This window comes from Cibotium barometz, chromosome 35, assembly GCF_041138505.1.
Source record: "Cibotium barometz isolate CiBa-2024 chromosome 35, ASM4113850v1, whole genome shotgun sequence".
In the NCBI taxonomy this organism is placed as follows: Eukaryota; Viridiplantae; Streptophyta; class Polypodiopsida; order Cyatheales; family Cibotiaceae; genus Cibotium; species Cibotium barometz.
In genome coordinates, this window is record NC_141080.1 from 7,750,450 (window position 1) to 7,774,581 (window position 24,132).

The window sequence follows — 24,132 nt, forward strand, 5'->3', positions numbered from 1 at the left end:
GGCCACATAGAGAAACCTATAGAAAAACACCCCACTAGTCAAAAAAGAAGTGGAAATCGTTTTATGAATTAATATTCCACCCACACTTTATATGAAATACTTCCATTATCCCTCTCAACTTTGTATCACTTAGTCCTCCACAAGCTATAAGAGATCGCAGCTTCTTTACAATATGAAAAAAATAAACTTTACGACACTTCTTTAGAATATGAAAAGTATAAACTAATTTAAGATCCAAAAAAGAACAGTAAGAATAGGTAAAAAACCTATATTCACATCCTCACATGGATCAATTTTTGTTTGTGGCATGGTGTGAACATGCTCAACTTCAACAATGAATTTCTTCACAAAGGTTGTGCTCAACTTCGTCAATAACTTTCTTCAAAAAGTCACACATGAACCACCTTAGATTTTCATTCCATAAAAATAATCAAGATTGCATGTTCTACTAGCTTCTCATCATTATATCTAGATAGTCTGAACTACCAATACACATGGAAATTGTAAAAACAAGAGGATTTTTTTAACATGAATATCTCGAGATATTCATGCTATGAAAAACTAGTTAGATACTTTTTCATGTAAAAAAGGGTCAATAATGACACTTTAAACATTGTTTACATCTGTAGCATATTTTTACCACAAGATGAGGTCATCGATATTTTTTATGTGGATATCTCAAGATATTCACAAGTTAAAAACTAGCAAAAGAAAAATAAAAAATAAAAAACTGAGAACGAAAAATATGCTCAGTAGAGGAGGCCACATAGAGAAACTTGTAGAAAAACACCCCACTAGTCACAATAAAGAAGTGGAAATCCTATTTTGAATTAATATTCCACCCACACTTTGTATGAAATACTTCCATTGTCCTTCTTAACTTTGTATCACTTAGTCCTCCACAAGCTAGAAGAGATCGCAGCTTCTTTACAATATGAAAAAAATAAACTTTGAGACACTTCTTTAGAAGATATGAAAAGTATAAACTTTAAGATCCAGAAAAGAACAGTAAGAATAGATAAAAAACCTATTCACATCCTCACATGGATCAATTTATGTTTGTGGCATGGTGTGAACATGCTCAACTTCAACAATGAATTTCTTCAAAAAGGTTGTGCTCAACTTCGGCAATGACTTTCTTCAAAAAGTCACACATAAACCACCTTAGATTTTCATTCCATAAAACTAATCAAGATTGCATGTTCTACTAGCTTCTCATCATTATATCTAGATAGTCTGAACTACCAATACACATGGAAATTGTAAAAACAAGAGGATTTTTTTAACATGAATATCTCGAGATATTCATGCTATGAAAAACTAGTCTACTTTTTCATGTAAAAAAGGGTCAATAATGACACTTTACACATTGTTTACATCTGTAGCATATTTTTACCACAAGATGAGGTCATCGATATTTTTTATGTGAATATCTCAAGATATTCACAAGTTAAAAACTAGCAAAAGAAAAATAAAAAATAAAAAAATGAGAACGAAAAATATGTTCAGTAGAGGAGGCCACATAGAGAAACTTGTAAAAAAACACCCCACTAGTCAATAAAGAAGTGGAAATCCTATTATGAATTAATATTCCACCCACACTTTATATGAAATACTTCCATTATCCCTCTTAACTTTGTATCACTTAGTGCTCCACAAGCTTTAAGAGATCGCAGCTTCTTTACAATATGAAAAAAATAAACTTTACGACACTTCTTTAGAATATATATGAAAAGTATAAACTTTAAGATCGAGAAAAGAACAGTAAGAATAGGTAAAAAACCTATTCACATCCTCACATGGATCAATTTATGTTAGTGGCATGGTGTGAACATGCTCAACTTCAACAATGAATTTCTTCAAAAAGGTTGTGCTCAACTTCGTCAATGACTTTCTTCAAAAAGTCACACATGAACCACCTTAGATTTTCATTCCATAAAAATAATCAAGATTGCATGTTCTACTAGCTTCTCATCATTATATCTAGATAGTCTGAACTACCAATACACATGGAAATTGTAAAAACAAGAGGATTTTTTTAACATGAATATCTCGAGATATTCATGCTCTGAAAAACTAGTCTACTTTTTCATGTAAAAAAGGGTCAATAATGACACTTTACACATTGTTTACATCTGTAGCATATTTTTACCGCAAGATGAGGTCATCGATATTTTTTATGTGAATATCTCAAGATATTCACAAGTTAAAAACTAGCAAAAGAAAATTGAAAAATAAAAAAATGAGAACAAAAAATATGCTCAGTAGAGGAGGCCACATAGAGAAACTTGTAGAAAAACACCCCACTAGTCACAATAAAGAAGTGGATATCCTATTATGAATTAATATTCCACCCACACTTTGTATGAAATACTTCCATTGTCCCTCTTAACTTTGTATCACTTAGTCCTCCACAAGCTAGAAGAGATCGCAGCTTCTTTACAATATGAAAAAAATAAACTTTGAGACACTTCTTTAGAAGATATGAAAAGTATAAACTTTAAGATCCAGAAAAGAACAGTAAGAATAGATAAAAAACCTATTCACATCCTCACATGGATCAATTTATGTTTGTGGCATGGTGTGAACATGCTCAGCTTCAACAATGAATTTCTTCAAAAAGGTTGTGCTCAACTTCGTCAATGACTTTCTTCAAAAAGTCACACATGAACCACCTTAGATTTTCATTCCATAAAAATAATCAAGATTGCATGTTCTACTAGCTTCTCATCATTATATCTAGATAGTCTGAACTACGAATACACATGGAAATTGTAAAAACAAGAGGATTTTTTTAACATGAATATCTCGAGATATTCATGCTATGAAAAACTAGTCTACTTTTTCATGTAAAAAAGGGTCAATAATGACACTTTACACATTGTTTACATCTGTAGCATATTTTTACCGCAAGATGAGGTCATCAACATTTTTTATGTGAATATCTCAAGATATTCACAAGTTAAAAACTAGCAAAAGAAAAAAAAAAATAAAAAAATGAGAACGAAAAATATGTTCAGTAGAGGAGGCCACATAGAGAAACTTGTACAAAAACACCCCACTAGTCAATAAAGAAGTGGAAATCCTATTATGAATTAATATTCCACCCACACTTTATATGAAATACTTCCATTATCCCTCTTAACTTTGTATCACTTAGTCCTCCACAAGCTATAAGAGATCGCAGCTTCTTTACAATATGAAAAAAATAAACTTTACGACAGTTCTTTAGAATATATGAAAAGTATAAACTTTAAGATACAGAAAAGAACAGTAAGAATAGGTAAAAAACCTATTCACATCCTCACATGGATCAATTTATGTTAGTGGCATGGTGTGAACATGCTCAACTTCAACAATGAATTTCTTCGCAAAGGTTGTGCCCAACTTCGTCAATGACTTTCTTCAAAAAGTCACACATGAAGCACCTTAGATTTTCATTCCATAAAAATAATCAAGATCGCATGTTGTACTAGCTTCTCATCATTATATCTAGATAGTCTGAACTACCAATACACATGGAAACTCTAAAAACAAGAGGATTTTTTTAACATGAATATCTCGAGATATTCATGCTTTGAAAAACTAGTCTACTTTTTCACGTAAAAAGGGTCAATAATGACACTTTACACATTGTTTACATCTGTAGCATGTTTTTACCACAAGATGAGGTCATCGATATTTTTTATGTGAATATCTCAAGATATTCACAAGTTAAAAACTAGCAAAAGAAAAATAAAAAATAAAAAAATGAGAACGAAAAATATGTTCAGTAGAGGAGGCCACATAGAGAAACCTGTAGAAAAACACCCCACTAGTCAAAAAAGAAGTGGAAATCGTTTTATGAATTAATATTCCACCCACACTTTATATGAAATACTTCCATTATCCCTCTTAACTTTGTATCACTTAGTCCTCCACAAGCTATAAGAGATCGCAGCTTCTTTACAATATGAAAAAAATAAACTTTACGACACTTCTTTAGAATATGAAAAGTATAAACTAATTTAACATCCAAAAAAGAACAGTAAGAATAGGTAAAAAACCTATTCACATCCTCACATGGATCAATTTTTGTTTGTGGCATGGTGTGAACATGCTCAACTTCAACAATGAATTTCTTCACAAAGGTTGTGCTCAACTTCGTCAATGACTTTCTTCAAAAAGTCACACATGAACCACCTTAGATTTTCATTCCATTAAAATAATCAAGATTGCATGTTCTACTAGCTTCTCATCATTATATCTAGATAGTCTGAACTACCAATACACATGGAAATTGTAAAAACAAGAGGATTTTTTTAACATGAATATCTCGAGATATTCATGCTATGAAAAACTAGTTAGATACTTTTTCATGTAAAAAAGGGTCAATAATGACACTTTAAACATTGTTTACATCTGTAGCGTATTTTTACCACAAGATGAGGTCATCGATATTTTTTATGTGGATATCTCAAGATATTCACAAGTTAAAAACTAGCAAAAGAAAAATAAAAAATAAAAAAATGAGAACGAAAAATATGCTCAGTAGAGGAGGCCACATAGAGAAACTTGTAGAAAAACACCCCACTAGTCACAATAAAGAAGTGGAAATCCTATTATGAATTAATATTCCACCCACACTTTATATGAAATACTTCCATTATCCCTCTTAACTTTGTATCACTTAGTGCTCCACAAGCTTTAAGAGATCGCAGCTTCTTTACAATATGAAAAAAATAAACTTTACGACACTTCTTTAGAATATATATGAAAAGTATAAACTTTAAGATCGAGAAAAGAACAGTAAGAATAGGTAAAAAACCTATTCACATCCTCACATGGATCAATTTATGTTAGTGGCATGGTGTGAACATGCTCAACTTCAACAATGAATTTCTTCAAAAAGGTTGTGCTCAACTTCGTCAATGACTTTCTTCAAAAAGTCACACATGAACCACCTTAGATTTTCATTCCATAAAAATAATCAAGATTGCATGTTCTACTAGCTTCTCATCATTATATCTAGATAGTCTGAACTACCAATACACATGGAAATTGTAAAAACAAGAGGATTTTTTTAACATGAATATCTCGAGATATTCATGCTATGAAAAACTAGTCTACTTTTTCATGTAAAAAAGGGTCAATAATTACACATTGTTTACATCTGTAGCATATTTTTACCACAAGATGAGGTCATCGATATTTTTTATGTGAATATCTCAAGATATTCACAAGTTAAAAACTAGCAAAAGAAAAATAAAAAATAAAAAAATGAGAACGAAAAATATGCTCAGTAGAGGAGGCCACATAGAGAAACTTGTAGAAAAACACCCCACTAGTCACAATAAAGAAGTGGATATCCTATTATGAATTAATATTCCACCCACACTTTGTATGAAATACTTCCATTGTCCCTCTTAACTTTGTATCACTTAGTCCTCCACAAGCTAGAAGAGATATCAACTTCTTTACAATATGAAAAAAATAAATTTTCAGACACTTCTTTAGAATATATGAAAAGTATAAACTTTAAGATCCAAAAAAGAAGAGTAAGAATAGGTGAAAAACCTATTCACATCCTCACATGGATCAATTTATGTTTGTGGCATGGTGTGAACATGCTCAACTTCAACAATGAATTTCTTCAAAAAGGTTGTGCTCAACTTCATCAATGACTTTCTTCAAAAAGTCACACATGAACCACCTTAGATTTTCATTCCATAAAAATAATCAAGATTGCATGTTCTACTAGCTTCTCATCATTATATCTAGATAGTCTGAACTACCAATACACATGGAAATTGTAAAAACAAGAGGATTTTTTTAACATGAATATCTCGAGATATTCATGCTATGAAAAACTAGTCTACTTTTTCATGTAAAAAAGGGTCAATAATGACACTTTACACATTGTTTACATCTGTAGCATATTTTTACCGCAAGATGAGGTCATCAACATTTTTTATGTGAATATCTCAAGATATTCACAAGTTAAAAACTAGCAAAAGAGAAATAAAAAATAAAAAAATGAGAACGAAAAATATGTTCAGTAGAGGAGGCCACATAGAGAAACTTGTACAAAAACACCCCACTAGTCAATAAAGAAGTGGAAATCCTATTATGAATTAATATTCCACCCACACTTTATATGAAATACTTCCATTATCCCTCTTAACTTTGTATCACTTAGTCCTCCACAAGCTATAAGAGATCGCAGCTTCTTTACAATATGAAAAAAATAAACTTTACGACAGTTCTTTAGAATATATGAAAAGTATAAACTTTAAGATATAGAAAAGAACAGTAAGAATAGGTAAAAAACCTATTCACATCCTCACATGGATCAATTTATGTTAGTGGCATGGTGTGAACATGCTCAACTTCAACAATGAATTTCTTCGCAAAGGTTGTGCCCAACTTCGTCAATGACTTTCTTCAAAAAGTCACACATGAAGCACCTTAGATTTTCATTCCATAAAAATAATCAAGATCGCATGTTGTACTAGCTTCTCATCATTATATCTAGATAGTCTGAACTACCAATACACATGGAAATTGTAAAAACAAGAGGATTTTTTTAACATGTATATCTCGAGATATTCATGCTATGAAAAACTAGTCTACTTTTTCACGTAAAAAAGGGTCAATAATGACACTTTACACATTGTTTACATCTGTAGCATGTTTTTACCACAAGATGAGGTCATCGATATTTTTTATGTGAATATCTCAAGATATTCACAAGTTAAAAACTAGCAAAAGAAAAATAAAAAATAAAAAAATAAGAACGAAAAATATGTTCAGTAGAGGAGGCCACATAGAGAAACCTGTAGAAAAACACCCCACTAGTCAAAAAAGAAGTGGAAATCGTTTTATGAATTAATATTCCACCCACACTTTATATGAAATACTTCCATTATCCCTCTTAACTTTGTATCACTTAGTCCTCCACAAGCGATAAGAGATCGCAGCTTCTTTACAATATGAAAAAAATAAACTTTACGACACTTCTTTAGAATATGAAAAGTATAAACTAATTTAAGATCCAAAAAAGAACAGTAAGAATAGGTAAAAAACCTATTCACATCCTCACATGGATCAATTTTTGTTTGTGGCATGGTGTGAACATGCTCAACTTCAACAATGAATTTCTTTACAAAGGTTGTGCTCAACTTCGTCAATGACTTTCTTCAAAAAGTCACACATGAACCACCTTAGATTTTCATTCCATAAAAATAATCAAGATTGCATGTTCTACTAGCTTCTCATCATTATATCTAGATAGTCTGAACTACCAATACACATGGAAATTGTAAAAACAAGAGGATTTTTTTAACATGAATATCTCGAGATATTCATGCTATGAAAAACTAGTTAGATACTTTTTCATGTAAAAAAGGGTTAATAATGACACTTTAAACATTGTTTACATCTGTAGCGTATTTTTACCACAAGATGAGGTCATCGATATTTTTTATGTGGATATCTCAAGATATTCACAAGTTAAAAACTAGCAAAAGAAAAATAAAAAATAAAAAAATGAGAACAAAAAATATGCTCAGTAGAGGAGGCCACATAGAGAAACTTGTAGAAAAACACCCCACTAGTCACAATAAAGAAGTGGAAATCCTATTATGAATTAATATTCCACCCACACTTTGTATGAAATACTTCCATTGTCCCTCTTAACTTTGTATCACTTAGTCCTCCACAAGCTAGAAGAGATCGCAGCTTCTTTACAATATGAAAAAAATAAACTTTGAGACACTTCTTTAGAAGATATGAAAAGTATAAACTTTAAGATCCAGAAAAGAACAGTAAGAATAGATAAAAAACCTATTCACATCCTCACATGGATCAATTTATGTTTGTGGCATGGTGTGAGCATGCTCAACTTCAACAATGAATTTCTTCAAAAAGGTTGTGCTCAACTTCGTCAATGACTTTCTTCAAGAAGTCACACATGAACCACCTTAGATTTTCATTCCATAAAAATAATCAAGATTGCATGTTCTACTAGCTTCTCATCATTATATCTAGATAGTCTGAACTACCAATACACATGAAAATTGTAAAAACAAGAGTATTTTTTTAACATGAATATCTCGAGATATTCATGCTATGAAAAACTAGTCTACTTTTTCATGTAAAAAAGGGTCAATAATTACACATTGTTTACATCTGTAGCATATTTTTACCACAAGATGAGGTCATCGATATTTCTTATGTGAATATCTCAAGATATTCACAAGTTAAAAACTAGCAAAAGAAAAATAAAAAATAAAAAAATGAGAACGAAAAATATGCTCAGTAGAGGAGGCCTTGTAGAGAAACACCCCACTAGTCACAATAACGAAGTGGAAATCCTATTATGAATTAATATTCCACTCACACTTTGTATGAAATACTTCCATTGTCCCTCTTAACTTTGTATCACTTAGTCCTCCACAAGCTAGAAGAGATCGCAGCTTCTTTACAATATGAAAAAAATAAATTTTAAGACACTTCTTTAGAATATATGAAAAGTATAAACTTTAAGATCGAGAAAAGAACAGTAAGAATAGGTAAAAAACCTATTCACATCCTCACATGGATCGATTTATGTTTGTGGCATGGTGTGAACATGCTCAACTTCAACAATGAATTTCTTCAAAAAGGTTGTGCTCAACTTCGGCAATGACTTTCTTCAGAAAGTCACACATGAACCACCTTAGATTTTCATTCCATAAAAATAATCAAGATTGCATGTTCTACTAGCTTTTCATCATTATATCTAGATAGTCTGAACTACCAATACACATGGAAATTGTAAAAACAAGAGGATTTTTTTAACATGAATATCTCGAGATATTCATGCTATGAAAAACTAGTCTAGTTTTTCATGTAAAAAAGGGTCAATAATGACACTTTACACATTGTCTACATCTGTAGCATATTTTTACCGCAAGATGAGGTCATCGATATTTTTTATGTGAATATCTCAAGATATTCACAAGTTAAAAACTAGCAAAAGAAAAATAAAAATAAAAAAATGAGAACGAAAAATATGTTCAGTAGAGGAGGGCACATAGAGAAACTTATAGAAAAACACCCCACTAGTCAAGAAAGAAGTGGAAATCCTATTATGAATTAATATTCCACCCATAATTTATATGAAATACTTCCATTATCCCTCTTAACTTTGTATCACTTAGTCCTCCACAAGCTATAAGAGATCGCAGCTTCTTTACAATATGAAAAAAATAAACTTTACGACACTTCTTTAGAATATATGAAAAGTATAAACTAATTTAAGATCCAAAAAAGAACATTAAGAATAGGTAAAAAACCTATTCACATCCTCACATGGATCAATTTATGTTTGTGGCATGGTGTGAACATGCTCAACTTCAACAATGAATTTCTTCACAAAGGTTGTGCTCAACTTCGTCAATGACTTTCTTCAAAAAGTCACACATGAACCACCTTAGATTTTCATTTCATAAAAATAATCAAGATTGCATGTTCTACTAGCTTCTCATCATTATATCTAGATAGTTTGAACTACCAATACACATGGAAATTGTAAAAACAAGAGGATTTCTTTAACATGAATATCTCGAGATATTCATGCTATGAAAAACTAGTCTACTTTTTCATGTAAAAAAGGGTCAATAATGACACTTTACACATTGTTTACATCTGTAGCATATTTTTACCACAAGATGAGGTCATCGATATTTTTTATGTGAATATCTCAAGATATTCACAAGTTGAAAACTAGCAAAAGAAAAATAAAAAATAAAAAAATGAGAACGAAAAATATGTTCAGTAGAGGAGGCCACATAGAGAAACCTGTAGAAAAACACCCCACTAGTCAAAAAAGAAGTGGAAATCGTTTTATGAATTAATATTCCACCCACACTTTATATGAAATACTTCCATTATCCCTCTTAACTTTGTATCACTTAGTCCTCCACAAGCTATAAGAGATCGCAGCTTCTTTACAATATGAAAAAAATAAACTTTACGACACTTCTTTAGAATATGAAAAGTATAAACTAATTTAAGATCCAAAAAAGAACAGTAAGAATAGGTAAAAAACCTATTCACATCCTCACATGGATCAATTTTTGTTTGTGGCATGGTGTGAACATGCTCAACTTCAACAATGAATTTCTTCACAAAGGTTGTGCTTAACTTCGTCAATGACTTTCTTCAAAAAGTCACACATGAACCACCTTAGATTTTCATTCCATAAAAATAATCAAGATTGCATGTTCTACTAGCTTCTCATCATTATATCTAGATAGTCTGAACTACCAATACACATGGAAATTGTAAAAACAAGAGGATTTTTTTAACATGAATATCTCGAGATATTCATGCTATGAAAAACTAGTTAGATACTTTTTCATGTAAAAAAGGGTCAATAATGACACTTTAAACATTGTTTACATCTGTAGCGTATTTTTACCACAAGATGAGGTCATCGATATTTTTTATGTGGATATCTCAAGATATTCACAAGTTAAAAACTAGCAAAAGAAAAATAAAAAATAAAAAAATGAGAACGAAAAATATGCTCAGTAGAGGAGGCCACATAGAGAAACTTGTAGAAAAAACACCCCACTAGTCACAATAAAGAAGTGGAAATCCTATTATGAATTAATATTCCACCCACACTTTGTATGAAATACTTCCATTGTCCCTCTTAACTTTGTATCACTTAGTCCTCCACAAGCTAGAAGAGATCGCAGCTTCTTCACAATATGAAAAAAATAAACTTTGAGACACTTCTTTAGAAGATATGAAAAGTATAAACTTTAAGATCCAGAAAAGAACAGTAAGAATAGATAAAAAACCTATTCACATCCTCACATGGATCAATTTATGTTTGTGGCATGGTGTGAGCATGCTCAACTTCAACAATGAATTTCTTCAAAAAGGTTGTGCTCAACTTCGTCAATGACTTTCTTCAAGAAGTCACACATGAACCACCTTAGATTTTCATTCCATAAAAATAATCAAGATTGCATGTTCTACTAGCTTCTCATCATTATATCTAGATAGTCTGAACTACCAATACACATGAAAATTGTAAAAACAAGAGGATTTTGTAACATGAATATCTCGAGATATTCATGCTATGAAAAACTAGTCTACTTTTTCATGTAAAAAAGGGTCAATAATTACACATTGTTTACATCTGTAGCATATTTTTACCACAAGATGAGGTCATCGATATTTTTTATGTGAATATCTCAAGATATTCACAGGTTTAGGAAAACTAGCAAAAGAAAAATAAAAAATAAAAAAATGAGAACGAAAAATATGCTCAGTAGAGGAGGCCTTGTAGAGAAACACCCCACTAGTCACAATAACGAAGTGGAAATCCTATTATGAATTAATATTCCACTCACACTTTGTATGAAATACTTCCATTGTCCCTCTTAACTTTGTATCACTTAGTCCTCCACAAGCTAGAAGAGATCGCAGCTTCTTTACAATATGAAGAAAATAAATTTTAAGACACTTCTTTAGAATATATGAAATGTATAAACTCTAAGATCCAAAAAAGAACAGTAAGAATAGGTTAAAAACCTATTCACATCCTCACATGGATCGATTTATGTTTGTGGCATGGTGTGAACATGCTCAACTTCAACAATGAATTTCTTCAAAAAGGTTGTGCTCAACTTCGGCAATGACTTTCTTCAAAAAGTCACACATGAACCACCTTAGATTTTCATTCCATAAAAATAATCAAGATTGCATGTTCTACTAGCTTTTCATCATTATATCTAGATAGTCTGAACTACCAATACACATGGAAATTGTAAAAACAAGAGGATTTTTTTAACATGAATATCTCGAGATATTCATGCTATGAAAAACTAGTCTAGTTTTTCATGTAAAAAAGGGTCAATAATGACACTTTACACATTGTCTAAATCTGTAGCATATTTTTACCGCAAGATGAGGTCATCGATATTTTTTATGTGAATATCTCAAGATATTCACAAGTTAAAAACTAGCAAAAGAAAAATAAAAAATAAAAAAATGAGAATGAAAAATATGTTCAGTAGAGGAGGCCACATAGAGAAACTTGTAGAAAAACACCCCACTATTCAATAAAGAAGTGGAAATCCTATTATGAATTAATATTCCACCCACAATTTATATGAAATACTTCCATTATCCCTCTTAACTTTGTATCACTTAGTCCTCCACAAGCTATAAGAGATCGCAGCTTCTTTACAATATGAAAAAAATAAACTTTACGACACTTCTTTAGAATATATGAAAAGTATAAACTAATTTAAGATCCAAAAAAGAACATTAAGAATAGGTAAAAAACCTATTCACATCCTCACATGGATCAATTTATGTTTGTGGCATGGTGTGAACATGCTCAACTTCAACAATGAATTTCTTCACAAAGGTTGTGCTCAACTTCGTCAATGACTTTCTTCAAAAAGTCACACATGAACCACCTTAGATTTTCATTCCATAAAAATAATCAAGATTGCATGTTCTACTAGCTTCTCATCATTATATCTAGATAGTCTGAACTACCAATACACATGGAAATTGTAAAAACAAGAGGATTTTTTTAACATGAATATCTCGAGATATTCATGCTATGAAAAACTAGTTAGATACTTTTTCATGTAAAAAAGGGTCAATAATGACACTTTAAACATTGTTTACAACCGTAGCATATTTTTACCACAAGATGAGGTCATCGATATTTTTTATGTGAATATCTCAAGATATTCACAAGTTAAAAACTAGCAAAAGAAAAATAAAAAATAAAAAAATGAGAACGAAAAATATGCTCAGTAGAGGAGGCCACATAGAGAAACTTGTAGAAAAACACCCCACTAGTCACAATAAAGAAGTGGTAATCCTATTATGAATTAATATTCCACCCACACTTTGTATGAAATACTTCCATTGTCCCTCTTAACTTTGTATCACTTAGTCCTCCACAAGCTAGAAGAGATCGCAGCTTCTTTACAATATAAAAAAATAAACTTTGAGACACTTCTTTAGAAGATATGAAAAGTATAAACTTTAAGATCTAGAAAAGAACAGTAAGAATAGATAAAAAACCTATTCACATCCTCACATGGATCAATTTATGTTTGTGGCATGGTGTGAGCATGCTCAACTTCAACAATGAATTTCTTCAAAAAGGTTGTGCTCAACTTCGTCAATGACTTTCTTCAAGAAGTCACACATGAACCACCTTAGATTTTCATTCCATAAAAATAATCAAGATTGCATGTTCTACTAGCTTCTCATCATTATATCTAGATAGTCTGAACTACCAATACACATGGAAATTGTAAAAACAAGAGGATTTTCTTAACATGAATATCTCGAGATATTCATGCTATGAAAAACTAGTCTACTTTTTCATGTAAAAAACGGTCAATAATTACACATTGTTTACATCTGTAGCATATTTTCACCACAAGATGAGGTCATCGATATTTTTTATGTGAATATCTCAAGATATTCACAAGTTAAAAACTAGCAAAAGAAAAATAAAAAATAAAAAAATGAGAACGAAAAATATGCTCAGTAGAGGAGGCCTTGTAGAGAAACACCCCACTAGTCACAATAACGAAGTGGAAATCCTATTATGAATTAATATTCCACTCACACTTTGTATGAAATACTTCCATTGTCCCTCTTAACTTTGTATCACTTAGTCCTCCACAAGCTAGAAGAGATCGCAGCTTCTTTATAATATGAAAAAAATAAACTTTGACACACTTCTTTAGAAGATATGAAAAGTATAAACTTTAAGATCCAGAAAAGAACAGTAAGAATAGATAAAAAACCTATTCACATCCTCACATGGATCAATTTATGTTTGTTGCATGGTGTGAGCATGCTCAACTTCAACAATGAATTTCTTCAAAAAGGTTGTGCTCAACTTCGTCAATGACTTTCTTCAAGAAGTCACACATGAACCACCTTAGATTTTCATTCCATAAAAATAATCAAGATTGCATGTTCTACTAGCTTCTCATCATTATATCTAGATAGTCTGAACTACCAATACACATGGAAATTGTAAAAACAAGAGGATTTTTTTAACATGAATATCTCGAGATATTCATGCTATGAAAAACTAGTCTACTTTTTCATGTAAAAAACGGTCAATAATTACACATTGTTTACATCTGTAGCATATTTTTACCACAAGATGAGGTCATCGATATTTTTTATGTGAATATCTCAAGATATTCACAAGTTAAAAACTAGCAAAAGAAAAATAAAAAATAAAAAAATGAGAACGAAAAATATGCTCAGTAGAGGAGGCCTTGTAGAGAAACACCCCACTAGTCACAATAACGAAGTGGAAATCCTATTATGAATTAATATTCCACTCACACTTTGTATGAAATACTTCCATTGTCCCTCTTAACTTTGTATCACTTAGTCCTCCACAAGCTAGAAGAGATCGCAGCTTCTTTACAATATGAAAAAAATAAAATTTAAGACACTTCTTTAGAATATATGAAAAGTATAAACTTTAAGATCCAAAAAAGAACAGTAAGAATAGGTAAAAAACCTATTCACATCCTCACATGGATCAATTTATGTTTGTGGCATGGTGTGAACATGCTCAACTTCAACAATGAATTTCTTCAAAAAGGTTGTGCTCAACTTCGTCAATGACTTTCTTCAAAAAGTCACACATGAACCACCTTAGATTTTCATTCCATAAAAATAATCAAGATTGCATGTTCTACTAGCTTTTCATCATTATATCTAGATAGTCTGAACTACCAATACACATGGAAATTGTAAAAACAAGAGGATTTTTTTAACTTGAATATCTCGAGATATTCATGCTATGAAAAACTAGTCTACTTTTTCATGTAAAAAAGGCTCAATAATGACACTTTACACATTGTTTACATCTGTAGCATATTTTTACCGCAACATGAGGTCATCGATATTTTTTATGTGAATATCTCAACATATTCACAAGTTAAAAACTAGCAAAAGAAAAATAAAAAATAAAAAAATGAGAACGAAAAATATGTTCAGTAGAGGAGGCCACATAGAGAAACCTATAGAAAAACACCCCACTAGTCAAAAAAGAAGTGGAAATCGTTTTATGAATTAATATTCCACCCACACTTTATATGAAATACTTCCATTATCCCTCTTAACATTGTATCGCTTAGTCCTCCACAAGCTATAAGAGATCGCAGCTTCTTTACAATATGAAAAAAATAAACTTTACGACACTTCTTTAGAATATGAAAAGTATAAACTAATTTAAGATCCAAAAAAGAACATTAAGAATAGGTAAAAAACCTATTCACATCCTCACATGGATCAATTTATGTTTGTGGCATGGTGTGAACATGCTCAACTTCAATAATGAATTTCTTCACAAAGGTTGTGCTCAACTTCGTCAATGACTTTCTTCAAAAAGTCACACGAACCACCTTAGATTTTCATTCCATAAAAATAATCAAGATTGCATGTTCTACTAGCTTCTCATCATTATATCTAGATAGTCTGAACTACCAATACACATGGAAATTGTAAAAACAAGATGATTTTTTTAACATGAATATCTCGAGATATTCATGCTATGAAAAACTAGTTAGATACTTTTTCATGTAAAAAAGGGTCAATAATGACACTTTACACATTGTTTACATCTGTAGCATATTTTTACCACAAGATGAGGTCATCGATATTTTTTATGTGAATATCTCAAGATATTCACAAGTTAAAAACTAGCAAAAGAAAAATAAAAAATAAAAAAATGAGAACGAAAAATATGCTCAGTAGAGGAGGCCACATAGAGAAACTTGTAGAAAAACACCCCACTAGTCACAAAAAAGGCGTGGAAATCCTATTATGAATTAATATTCCACCCACACTTTGTATGAAATACTTCCATTGTCCCTCTTAACTTTGTATCACTTAGTCCTCCACAAGCTAGAAGAGATCGCAGCTTCTTTACAATATGAAAAAAATAAACTTTACGACACTTCTTTAGAATATATGAAAAGTATAAACTTTAAGATCCAGAAAAGAACAGTAAGAATAGGTAGAAAACCTATTCACATCCTCACATGGATCAATTTATGTTTGTGGCATGGTGTGAGCATGCTCAACTTCAACAATGAATTTCTTCAAAAAGGTTGTGCTCAACTTCGTCAATGACTTTCTTCAAAAAGTCACACATGAACCACCTTAGATTTTCATTCCATAAAAATAATCAAGATTGCATGTTCTACTAGCTTCTCATCATTATACCTAGATAGTCTGAACTACCAATACACATGGAAATTGTAAAAACAAGAGGATTTTTTTAACATGAATATCTCGAGATATTCATGCTATGAAAAACTAGTCTACTTTTTCATGTAAAAAAGGGTCAATAATTACACATTGTTTACATCTGTAGCATATTTTTACCACAAGATGAGGTCATCGATATTTTTTATGTGAATATCTCAAGATATTCACAGGTTTAGGAAAACTAGCAAAAGAAAAATAAAAAATAAAAAAATGAGAACGAAAAATATGCTCAGTAGAGGAGGCCACATAGAGAAACTTGTAGAAAAACACCCCACTAGTCACAATAACGAAGTGGAAATCCTATTATGAATTAATATTCCACTCACACTTTGTATGAAATACTTCCATTGTCCCTCTTAACTTTGTATCACTTAGTCCTCCACAAGCTAGGAGAGATCGCAACTTCTTTACAATATGAAAAAAATAAACTTTAAGACACTTCTTTAGAATATATGAAAAGTATAAACTTTACGATCCAGAAAAGAACAGTAAGAATAGGTAAAAAACCTATTCACATCCTCACATGGATCAATTTATGTTAGTGGCATGGTGTGAACATGCTCAACTTCAACAATGAAGTTCTTCGCAAAGGTTGTGCTCAACTTCGTCAATGACTTTCTTCAAAAAGTCACACATAAACCACCTTAGATTTTCGTTCCATAAAAATAATCAAGATTGCATGTTCTACTAGCTTCTCATCATTATATCTAGATAGTCTGAACTACCAATACACATGGAAATTGTAAAAACAAGAGGATTTTTTTAACATGAATATCTCGAGTTATTCATGCTATGAAAAACTAGTCTACTTTTTCATGTAAAAAAGGGTCAATAATGACACTTTACACATTGTTTACATCTGTAGCATATTTTTACTGCAAGATGAGGTCATCAACATTTTTTATGTGAATATCTCAAGATATTCACAAGTTAAAAACTAGCAAAAGAAAAATAAAAAATAAAAAGATGGGAACGAAAAATATGTTCAGTAGAGGAGGCCACATAGAGAAACTTGTACAAAAACACCCCACTAGTCAATAAAGAAGTGGAAATCCTATTATGAATTAATATTCCACCCACAATTTATATGAAATACTTCCATTATCCCTCTTAACTTTGTATCACTTAGTCCTCCACAAGCTATAAGAGATCGCAGCTTCTTTACAATATGAAAAAAATAAACTTTACGACACTTCTTTAGAATATGAAAAGTATAAACTAATTTAAGATCCAAAAAAGAACAGTAAGAATAGGTAAAAAACCTATTCACATCCTCACATGGATCAATTTATGTTTGTGGCATGGTGTGAACATGCTCAACTTCAACAATGAATTTCTTCACAAAGGTTGTGCTCAACTTTGTCAATGACTTTCTTCAAAAAGTCACACATGAACCATGTTAGATTTTCATTTTATTAAAATAATCAAGATTGCATGTTCTACTAGATTCTCATCATTATATCTAGATAGTCTGAACTACCAATACACATGGAAATTGTAAAAACAAGAGGATTTTTTTAACATGAATATCTCGAGATATTCATGCTATGAAAAACTAGTTAGATACTTTTTCATGTAAAAAAGGGTCAATAATGACACTTTACACATTGTTCACATCTGTAGCATATTTTTACCACAAGATGAGGTCATCGATATTTTTTATGTGAATATCTCAAGATATTCACAAGTTAAAAACTAGCAAAAGAAAAATAAAAAATAAAAAAATGAGAACGAAAAATATGCTCAGTAGAGGAGGCCACATAGAGAAACTTGTAGAAAAACACCCCACTAGTCACAATAAAGACGTGGAAATCCTATTATGAATTAATATTCCACCCACACTTTGTATGAAATACTTCCATTGTCCCTCTTAACTTTGTATCACTTAGTCCTCCACAAGCTAGAAGAGATCGCAGCTTCTTTACAATATGAAAAAAATAAACTTTGAGACACTTCTTTAGAATATATGAAAAGTATAAACTTTAAGATCCAGAAAAGAACAGTAAGAATAGATAAAAAACCTATTCACATCCTCACATGGATCAATTTATGTTTGTGGCATGGTGTGAACATGCTCAACTTCAACAATGAATTTCTTCACAAAGGTTGTGCTCAACTTCGTCAATGACTTTCTTCAAAAAGTCACACATGAACCACCTTAGATTTTCATTCCACAAAAAAAAACAAGATTGCATGTTCTACTAGCTTCTCATCATTATATCTAGATAGTCTGAACTACCAATACACATGGAAATTGTAAAAACAAGAGGATTTTTTTAACATGAATATCTCGAGATATTCATGCTATGAAAAACTAGTCTACTTTTTCATGTAAAAAAGGGTCAATAATTACACATTGTTTACATCTGTAGCATATTTTTACCACAAGATGAGGTCATCGATATTTTTTATGTGAATATCTCAAGATATTCACAGGTTTAGGAAAACTAGCAAAAGAAAAATAAAAAATAAAAAAATGAGAACGAAAAATATGCTCAGTAGAGGAGGCCACATAGAGAAACTTGTAGAGAAACACCCCACTAGTCACAATAACGAAGTGGAAATCCTATTATGAATTAATATTCCACTCACACTTTGTATGAAATACTTCCATTGTCCCTCTTAACTTTGTATCACTTAGTCCTCCACAAGCTAGAAGAGATCGCAGCTTCTTTACAATATGAAAAAAATAAATTTTAGGACACTTCTTTAGAATATATAAAAAGTATAAACTTTAAGATCCAAAAAAGCAGAGTAAGAATAGGTAAAAAACCTATTCACATCCTCACATGGATCGATTTATGTTTGTGGCATGGTGTGAACATGCTCAACTTCAACAATGAATTTCTTCAAAAAGGTTGTGCTCAACTTCGGCAATGACTTTCTTCAAAAAGTCACACATGAACCACCTTAGATTTTCATTCCATATAAATAATCAAGATTGCATGTTCTACTAGCTTTTCATCATTATATCTAGATAGTCTGAACTACCAATACACATGGAAATTGTAAAAACAAGAGGATTTTTTTAACATGAATATCTCGAGATATTCATGCTATGAAAAACTAGTCTAGTTTTTCATGTAAAAAAGGGTCAATAATGACACTTTACACATTGTCTACATCTGTAGCATATTTTTACCGCAACATGAGGTCATCGATATTTTTTATGTGAATATCTCAAGATATTCACAAGTTAAAAACTAGCAAAAGAAAAATAAAAAATAAAAAAATGAGAACGAAAAATATGTTCAGTAGAGGAGGCCACATAGAGAAACTTGTAGAAAAACACCCCACTAGTCAATAAAGAAGTGGAAATCCTATTATGAATTAATATTCCACCCACAATTTATATGAAAGACTTCCATTATCCCTCTTAACTTTGTATCACTTAGTCCTCCACAAGCTATAAGAGATCGCAGCTTCTTTACAATATGAAAAAAATAAACTTTACGACACTTCTTTAGAATATATGAAAAGTATAAACTAATTTAAGATCCAAAAAAGAACATCAAGAATAGGTAAAAAACCTATTCACATCCTCACATGGATCAATTTATGTTTGTGGCATGGTGTGAACATGCTCAACTTCAACAATGAATTTCTTCACAAAGGTTGTGCTCAACTTCGTCAATGACTTTCTTCAAAAAGTCACACATGAACCACCTTAGATTTTCATTCCATAAAAATAATCAAGATTGCATCTTCTACTAGCTTCTCATCATTATATCTAGATAGTCTGAACTACCGATACACATGGAAATTGTAAAAACAAGAGGATTTTCTTAACATGAATATCTCGAGATATTCATGCTATGAAAAACTAGTTAGATACTTTTTCATGTAAAAAAGGGTCAATAATGACACTTTAAACATTGTTTACAACTGTAGCATATTTTTACCACAAGATGAGGTCATCGATATTTTTTATGTGGATATCTCAAGATATTCACAAGTTAAAAACTAGCAAAAGAAAAATAAAAAATAAAAAAATGAGAACAAAAAATATGCTCAGTAGAGGAGGCCACATAGAGAAACTTGTAGAAAAACACCCCACTAGTCACAATAAAGAAGTGGAAATCCTATTATGAATTAATATTCCACCCACACTTTGTATGAAATACTTCCATTGTCCCTCTTAACTTTGTATCACTTAGTCCTCCACAAGCTAGAAGAGATCGCAGCTTCTTTACAATATGAAAAAAATAAACTTTGAGACACTTCTTTAGAAGATATGAAAAGTATAAACTTTAAGATCCAGAAAAGAACAGTAAGAATAGATAAAAAACCTATTCACATCCTCACATGGATCAATTTATGTTTGTGGCATGGTGTGAGCATGCTCAACTTCAACAATGAATTTCTTCACAAAGGTTGTGCTCAACTTCGTCAATGACTTTCTTCAAGAAGTCACACATGAACCACCTTAGATTTTCATTCCATAAAAATAATCAAGATTGCATGTTCTACTAGCTTCTCATCATTATATCTAGATAGTCTGAACTACCAATACACATGGAAATTGTAAAAACAAGAGGATGTTTTTAACATGAATATCTCGAGATATTCATGCTATGAAAAACTAGTCTACTTTTTCATGTAAAAAACGGTCAATAATTACACATTGTTTACATCTGTAGCATATTTTTACCACAAGATGAGGTCATCGATATTTTTTATGTGAATATCTCAAGATATTCACAAGTTAAAAACTAGCAAAAGAAAAATAAAAAATAAAAAAATGAGAACGAAAAATATGCTCAGTAGAGAGGAGGCCTTGTAGAGAAACACCCCACTAGTCACAATAACGAAGTGGAAATCCTATTATGAATTAATATTCCACTCACACTTTGTATGAAATACTTCCATTGTCCCTCTTAACTTTGTATCACTTAGTCCTCCACAAGCTAGAAGAGATCGCAGCTTCTTTACAATATGAAAAAAATAAACTTTGAGACACTTCTTTAGAACATATGAAAAGTATAAACTTTAAGATCCAGAAAAGAACAATAAGAATAGATAAAAAACCTATTCACATCCTCACATGGATCAATTTATGTTTGTGGCATGGTGTGAGCATGCTCAACTTCAACAATGAATTTCTTCAAAAAGGTTGTGCTCAACTTCGTCAATGACTTTCTTCAAGAAGTCACACATGAACCACCTTAGATTTTCATTCCATAAAAATAATCAAGATTGCATGTTCTACTAGCTTCTCATCATTATATCTAGATAGTCTGAACTACCAATACACATGGAAATTGTAAAAACAAGAGGATTTTTTTAACATGAATATCTCGAGATATTCATGCTATGAAAAACTAGTCTACTTTTTCATGTAAAAAAGGGTCAATAATTACACATTGTTTACATCTGTAGCATATTTTTACCACAAGATGAGGTCATCGATATTTTTTATGTGAATATCTCAAGATATTCACAAGTTAAAAACTAGCAAAAGAAAAATAAAAAATAAAAAAATGAGAACGAAAAATATGCTCAGTAGAGGAGGCCTTGTAGAGAAACACCCCACTAGTCACAATAACGAAGTGGAAATCCTATTATGAATTAATATTCCACTCACACTTTGTATGAAATACGTCCATTGTCCCTCTTAACTTTGTATCACTTAGTCCTCCACAAGCTAGAAGAGATCGCAGCTTCTTTACAATATGAAAAAAATAAAATTTAAGACACTTCTTTAGAATATATGAAAAGTATAAACTTTAAGATCCAAAAAAGAACAGTAAGAATAGGTAAAAAACCTATTCACATCCTCACATGGATCAATTTATGTTTGTGGCATGGTGTGAACATGCTCAACTTCAACAATGAATTTCTTCAAAAAGGTTGTGCTCAACTTCGTCAATGACTTTCTTCAAAAAGTCACACATGAACCACCTTAGATTTTCATTCCATAAAAATAATCAAGATTGCATGTTCTACTAGCTTTTCATCATTATATCTAGATAGTCTGAACTACCAATACACATGGAAATTGTAAAAACAAGAGGATTTTTTTAACATGAATATCTCGAGATATTCATGCTATGAAAAACTAGTCTACTTTTTCATGTAAAAAAGGCTCAATAATGACACTTTACACATTGTTTACATCTGTAGCATATTTTTACCGCAACATGAGGTCATCGATATTTTTTATGTGAATATCTCAAGATATTCACAAGTTAAAAACTAGCAAAAGAAAAATAAAAAATAAAAAAATGAGAACGAAAAATATGTTCAGTAGAGGAGGCCACATAGAGAAACCTATAGAAAAACACCCCACTAGTCAAAAAAGAAGTGGAAATTGTTTTATGAACTAATATTCCACCCACACTTTATATGAAATACTTCCATTATCCCTCTTAACATTGTATCGCTTAGTCCTCCACAAGCTATAAGAGATCGCAGCTTCTTTACAATATGAAAAAAATAAACTTTACGACACTTCTTTAGAATATGAAAAGTATAAACTAATTTAAGATCCAAAAAAGAACATTAAGAATAGGTAAAAAACCTATTCACATCCTCACATGGATCAATTTATGTTTGTGGCATGGTGTGAACATGCTCAACTTCAACAATGAATTTCTTCACAAAGGTTGTGCTCAACTTCGTCAATGACTTTCTTCAAAAAGTCACACGAACCACCTTAGATTTTCATTCCATAAAAATAATCAAGATTGCATGTTCTACTAGCTTCTCATCATTATATCTAGATAGTCTGAACTACCAATACACATGGAAATTGTAAAAACAAGATGATTTTTTTAACATGAATATCTCGAGATATTCATGCTATGAAAAACTAGTTAGATACTTTTTCATGTAAAAAAGGGTCAATAATGACACTTTACACATTGTTTACATCTGTAGCATATTTTTACCACAAGATGAGGTCATCGATATTTTTTATGTGAATATCTCAAGATATTCACAAGTTAAAAACTAGCAAAAGAAAAATAAAAAATAAAAAAATGAGAACGAAAAATATGCTCAGTAGAGGAGGCCACATAGAGAAACTTGTAGAAAAACACCCCACTAGTCACAAAAAAGGCGTGGAAATCCTATTATGAATTAATATTCCACCCACACTTTGTATGAAATACTTCCATTGTCCCTCTTAACTTTGTATCACTTAGTCCTCCACAAGCTAGAAGAGATCGCAGCTTCTTTACAATATGAAAAAAATAAACTTTACGACACTTCTTTAGAATATATGAAAAGTATAAACTTTAAGATCCAGAAAAGAACAGTAAGAATAGATAAAAAACCTATTCACATCCTCACATGGATCAATTTATGTTTGTGGCATGGTGTGAACATGCTCAACTTCAACAATGAATTTCTTCACAAAGGTTGTGCTCAACTTCGTCAATGACTTTCTTCAAAAAGTCACACATGAACCACCTTAGATTTTCATTCCACAAAAAAAAACAAGATTGCATGTTCTACTAGCTTCTCATCATTATATCTAGATAGTCTGAACTACCAATACACATGGAAATTGTAAAAACAAGAGGATTTTTTTAACATGAATATCTCGAGATATTCATGCTATGAAAAACTAGTCTACTTTTTCATGTAAAAAAGGGTCAATAATTACACATTGTTTACATCTGTAGCATATTTTTACCACAAGATGAGGTCATCAATATTTTTTATGTGAATATCTCAAGATATTCACAGGTTTAGGAAAACTAGCAAAAGAAAAATAAAAAATAAAAAAATGAGAACGAAAAATATGCTCAGTAGAGGAGGCCACATAGAGAAACTTGTAGAGAAACACCCCACTAGTCACAATAACGAAGT